The sequence below is a fragment of the Dendropsophus ebraccatus genome, chromosome 4 (assembly GCF_027789765.1).
Source record: "Dendropsophus ebraccatus isolate aDenEbr1 chromosome 4, aDenEbr1.pat, whole genome shotgun sequence".
Taxonomy (NCBI): domain Eukaryota; kingdom Metazoa; phylum Chordata; class Amphibia; order Anura; family Hylidae; genus Dendropsophus; species Dendropsophus ebraccatus.
Genome location: NC_091457.1, coordinates 164,757,093 through 164,763,372, shown reverse-complemented (window position 1 = coordinate 164,763,372; position 6,280 = coordinate 164,757,093).

Here is a 6,280-nt window from a genome sequence, read left to right as displayed (position 1 = left end):
GCTGTACATGTACATCTGTCCCATATAGAATAGCCTCCCCTGCTGTACATGTACATCTGTCCCATATAGAATAGCCCCCCTGCTGTACATGTACATCTCTCCCATATAGAATAGCCTCCCCTGCTGTACATGTACATCTCTCCCATATAGAATAGCCCCCCCCCTGCTGTACATGTACATCTCTCCCATATAGAATAGCCCCCCCTGCTGTACATCCCCCCCATATAGAATAGTTTCCCATTGTACATTCCTCCATATAGAATAGCCCCCCCTGCTGTACATCCCCCCATATAGAATAGTTTCCCATTGTACATTCCTCCATATAGAATAGCCCCCCCTGCTGTACATCCCCCCCATATAGAATAGTTTCCCATTGTACATTCCTCCATATAGAATAGCCCCCCCTGCTGTACATGTACATCTCTCCCATATAGAATAGCCCCCCTGCTGTACATGTACATCTCTCCCATATAGAATAGCCCCCCCCTGCTGTACATGTACATCTGTCCCATATAGAATAGCCCCCTCTGCTGTACATCCCCCCCATATAGAATAGCCCCCCCTGCTGTACATGTACATCTGTCCCATATAGAATAGCCCCCCTGCTGTACATCCCCCCCCATATAGAAGTTTCCCATTGTACATCTCTCCCATATATAATAGCCCCCCCCTGCTGTACATGTACATCTCTCCCATATAGAATAGCCCCCCTGCTTTACATGTACATCTCTCCCATATATAATAGCCCCCCCCTGCTGTACATGTACATCTCTCCCATATAGAATAGCCCCCCCTGCTGTACATGTACATCTGTCCCATAAAGAATAGCCCCCCTGCTTTACATGTACATCTCTCCCATAAAGAATAGCCCCCCTTCTGTACATCCCCCCATATAGAATAGTTTCCCATTGTACATTCCTCCATATAGAATAGCCCCCCCTGCTGTACATGTACATCTCTCCGATATAGAATAGCCCCCCCTGCTGTACATGCACATCTGTCCCATATAGAATAGCCTCCCCTGCTGTACATCCCCCCCATATAGAATAGCCTCCCCTGCTGTACATCCCCCCCATATAGAATAGCCCCCTGCACCCCCCCCATATAGAATAGCCCCCCTGCATCCCCCCATATAGAATAGCCCCCTGCATCCCCCCCATATAGAATAGCCCCTCCTGCATCCCCCCATATAGAATAGCCCCCTGCATCCCCCCCATATAGAATAGCCCCCTGCATCCCCCCCATATAGAATAGCCCCTCCTGCATCCCCCCATATAGAATAGCCCCCTGCATCCCCCCCATATAGAATAGCCCCCCCTGCATCCCCCCCATATAGAATAGCTTCCCCACATATAGAATAGCCCACTGCATCCCCCATATAGAATATCCCCCCATATAGAATAGCCCCCCCCTGTGCATCCCCCATATAGAATAGCCCCCCTGCATCCCCCCATATAGAATAGCCCTCCTGCATCCTTCCATATAGAATAACCCCCCCTGCTGTACATGTACATTCCCCATATAGAATAATCCCCCCCATAGAATAGCCCCCCTGCATCCCCCCATATAGAATAGCCCCCTGCACCCCCCCCCATATAGAATAGCCCCCCTGCATCCCCCCATATAGAATAGCCCCCTGCACCCCCCCATATAGAATAGCCCCCTGCACCCCCCCCCATATAGAATAGCCCCCCAGCTTCCCCACATATAGAATAGCCCACTGCATCCCCCATATAGAATATCCCCCCCTGCATCCCCCCATAAAGAATAGCCCCCCTGTGCATCCCCCATATAGAATAGCCCCCCTGCACCCCCCCATATAGAATAGCCCCCTGCACCCCCCCATATAGAATAGCCCCCTGCATCCCCCCCATATAGAATAGCCCCCCTTGCATCCCCCCATATAGAATAGCCCTCTGCATCCCCCCATATAGAATAGCCCTCTGCATCCCCCCCAATATAGAATAGCTCTCTGCATCCCCCCCATATAGAATAGCCCCCCTGCATCCCCCCAGATAGAATAGCCCCCTGCATCCCCCATATAGAATAGCCCCCTGCATCCCCCATATAGAATAGCCCCCCTGCATCCCCCCATATAGAATAGCCTCCTGCATCCCCCCCAATATAGATTAGCCCCCTGCATCCCCCCCCCATATAGAATTGCCCCCTGCATCCCCCCCCATAAAGAATAGCCCCCCACCCCATCTCCCCATACAGATTAGACCCCCTGCATCCCCCCTTCCCCCTTGCATTTCTGGCCACATGTGAGGGGGTTAAAAAAAAAAAAAAAAAAACACTTTCTCACCTCACCTCGCTCCCCAGCAGTTTCGTCCTCCTCGTCTTCGGTCCACGGCGGCGGCGGCTCCTCTCTTCTCTCTCCTCCAGGTCCTCAGCGGCGCGTCAGGGAAGTGACGTCACCGCTGAGGGGCCTGATGGAGGTGGCTGCAGACGTGCCTGCGCGCGGCACGTCTGCGGTCTAGGCATTTGGGGGAGGATCAGGCGGGGCAGAGACACGCCACCGCAGCCCCCTCCCGCCACTGCAGCCCGCTCACTTCGGCCCGGCTGGCCCGCCCCTGCTCGCTCCTGACATGCTCCTTCAACCAACGAGGGGCTGCTGCGGTCGGCCGCATCGGCCCCACGCTGCTGGTCCACGTTTATTGGATTGGAAGAGCATGGCAGCGGGCAGGGGCGGGCCAAGCGGCTGGGCAGAGAGAAGCGGGCTGCTGTGGCGGGCCGCAGCGGTAATTTTTTTTTTAATTATTATGTAGCCCGGGCGGCCCACGGACTGGTAATCCGGCCAGCCCAGCGGGCATTTGCCTGGCTTGCCAGATTACCAGTCCGGGCCTGATTCCTGCTACTATTACTAGCAACACCTATGCTGTTACTACTACTACTACCATCACTGCTGCTACTGCTACTACCACCATCCTAGCTACTACTACTACTGCTACTACTTCTAATTCTACCATCCCTGCTGAAGCATATGCTGGCACTGGTGGGATGTGGCGACAGTGGTGGGACATAGTGGCAAAGGTGGGACATAGCGGCAGTGGTGGGACATGGTGGTAGTGGTGGGGCATGGTGGCAGTGGTGGGACATAGCGGCAGTGGTAGTACATGGGGCAGTGGTGGGACATGGGGCAGTGGTGGGACATGGTGGCAGTGGTGGGACATAGTGGCACTGGTGGGACATAGTGGCACTGGTGGGACATGGGGGCAGTGGTGGGACATAGTGGCACTGGTGGGACATGGGGGAAGTGGTGAGACATGGCGGTCAGTGAGTACAGGTGCTTTCTATTTATTTGGCCTGCTCACTTTGTGAAGTACAGATATATCACTGGACGCTCCCCAGGTCACTAGAGGCTATTAGGGGACAATCGGAGCCGCCCACACTGTAATAATCTGGTCGGACACTGGTGCAGTATAAGGTAGATCTTTCCGGACTATGGGTAGAGGTTATGGGGCAGTATATACGGGAGATAAACCAACAACAAGAACTACAAGAACTTAAAGGGGTACTCCAGCGGTGGGGCATTTTTTCCCTGGGACCGGGGAGGAGGTGGATGAAGGAAACAACGTCCACTCACCTCCCCTCTTCCAGCGGCGGGTCCCGCATCATGGCGCTCCGGTCCCCAGCTGCTTCCTGGTGTCTGACGCAGGCCCGAGACGTGACGTCTCAGGTCCGCTCAGCCAGTCAGTGATGGAGGCGGGATCAGTTTTTAAGTCTGCTCAGATCCCTCCTCTGTCATTGACTGGCTGAGCGGACCTGAGACATCACGTCTCGGGCCCGCGTCAGACACCAGGAAGCGGCCTGGAACCGGGGACCGGAGCGCCACGATGCGAGACCCGCCGCTGGAACCGGGGAGGTGAGTGGACGTCATTCAGCCACCTCCTCCCCAGCCCAGGGAAAACATGCCCCCCACCCCCCCGCTGGAGTACCCCTTTAAACCCAATAGGATGCCCTTTGCACAAAGTTCCTTTATAACAAACTTCTTGCCCCCCAACCAGTCTATATCGAGCAGCAGCAATGGATATATTTTTGGAAATGTTGCAGAAAACTTTTTTTTTTTCTAGTTAAAAAAACAAACATGGTCATTATATAACAAAGGAAGCCCTCTCTCTCTCTGTTTTCACTGCTATCATAGGACGTTCTGGAATCCGTGCAGATAGCATGGAGTCTGTATCCAGCATCGGGGCCCGAGCACCACCCCGAGGCCCGTCTGTATAAATAACCCCGTACACCGCAATAAAAACTAACACGTGCAATTTCCAGTTGCCACAACAGTGACAATGTCTCATCTGCCAACGATCCCCTCAAGAAGCCCGGAGAGCTGACCTATTATTTTAGCACTGAGCCGCGCTCAATTTTCTTTCATTACTAGTGAATACAGAGCAAGAAGTATCCAGCAATTTGACTTCACTTTGTCAATTTCGACTAATCCCGTATCAGGGAAGGAGAGAGCAATTTTCATACAAGTATATTTGAAAATTACTAGTCGAGGGAAAGGGGGTCTATTTCTAAGATTTGCAAAAGCTTTTTATTGGGAAATGTCAATTGCTTGTTATTTTCCAGTCGAAGCAACCGCGGCTTTTTCCGGAACAAAGGGGCAATTAGAAATAATTTGTAATAAAAGCCTTTTTTCTCCCTTGTCGGAGCCTTTTTGTCTTCCGCTGACCCCTTTCAAAGTTGCAGTTTTACAAAAAAAATCTTGAGCGGAGAGGTTTTTTTTATTTTATTTTTTTTGTCTTTAATCTAAGGGCACGGTAAGAGCCTAAGTAACTGTCTATGATACCACTTTAATCAACTTAATGCAGCCTTGTAGACTATAGGCTTTGAGACAGTACAAAGAGATGCTCAGATGTAAGCTCACAAGTGGATGCTTTCACAGGGGGCATCGGAGAGAGAAAAAAACAACCGTACAGGCTAAGAGATCAGGTCCGGCAGGAGGCAATGACTGGCGCTACTCTACCGGCCTAGAAATCAGGAGGACGAGGATAGACAGTGGCAAAAACCAGCTGATGCCCCCTTGCTTAGCGCAATTTCTTTTTCTAGGGTCTTGCGAGAGAGTTAGAGCAGAGCGATGGACCTTACTTTAGTTCAAAGGTTTTATCTCTTTATTCTAAAGTCCCATTGTGAATTCATAGGCCTTAAAATATGTATCAGTGTCCCTTTCATTTTATCCTTCTAACAGATATCAAAGGGAAAAAGTTTTTTTTCTCCCTACAAACCTAGTCTGTTTGAAATGGTGAGGTGTTTGTACATACGGCTTCTCTTCCATCCTTGTGATTTTTTTTCCTTCGGTAAAAAAAATAAAAACTACTTTGGCAGACATTTGACTATTAAAAAGATTTCCCTCTCATTTCTGGGGACGGGATGTTGGCTTTCTTCTGCTTACAAACCTGTCTTATTTTTTATTTTATTTTTTTTCCTTATGTCACGGGAAAGGGAGATACAGCTAAATGGGATGTCTTACAAGCCGCAGAATATCAAATACTCGGGGCTTATTGATAGAGCGCTGCGGCTGCTGCTGCAATATTTATTTGCTTTGAGGATTTCATGACGATACATTATGCAGGGGATGCTGACCAGTCTAAAGATTCCCGTCCTCCGAGAGTCAGGTATTCACAAATAGGTTGTAGGTTCTTACATTAAAGTTATTTAAAATGCAAAGAAATTCCGTATATGTAAAAGTAACAAGGTCTTTGTACCGCAAAGTGGGCGGCGCAGTGCTTAAAAAAAAAAAAAAAAATAGAATATTGACCATTATGTCATATAAATGTTCATCATGCGGAGTCATATAAAGTCATAATGAGGCTATGTTCATGTGTTGTATAAACGGCTGTTTTCCATGAACGGCCCGTTGTTTAAAGGGGAACTCTTATCGGGTTAGACGAATCTAACCTGCTGATCTGTTCCTATTGCACAGGAGACGCAACCGTTCCAGTGCAGTTAGTGCTCCACAGTCCGGTGAGACAGTTAGGGCCCTATTCCACGGGATCATTATCGTTAGCCCGTTCGTAATTAAATGATAATCGTTTTGTGTAATAGCCGACAATGATTAAACAATATTTTTATCGGTGATCGTTTGCAAATCGTTTGCGCATTGTTCCACATAATAAGAAGTTGTTTGGTCCTTCGGAGTAGCGACAACAGGACGACCACAAGAGCGATCATAAGTAACGATCATCGTTCCGTGTAATTGGGTGAACGATTTCAAGTTATTCGCCATAGAGGTCGTTTGAGACTGGGCTGTGCCTTGTTTGTGCGGTGAGGACTTTAG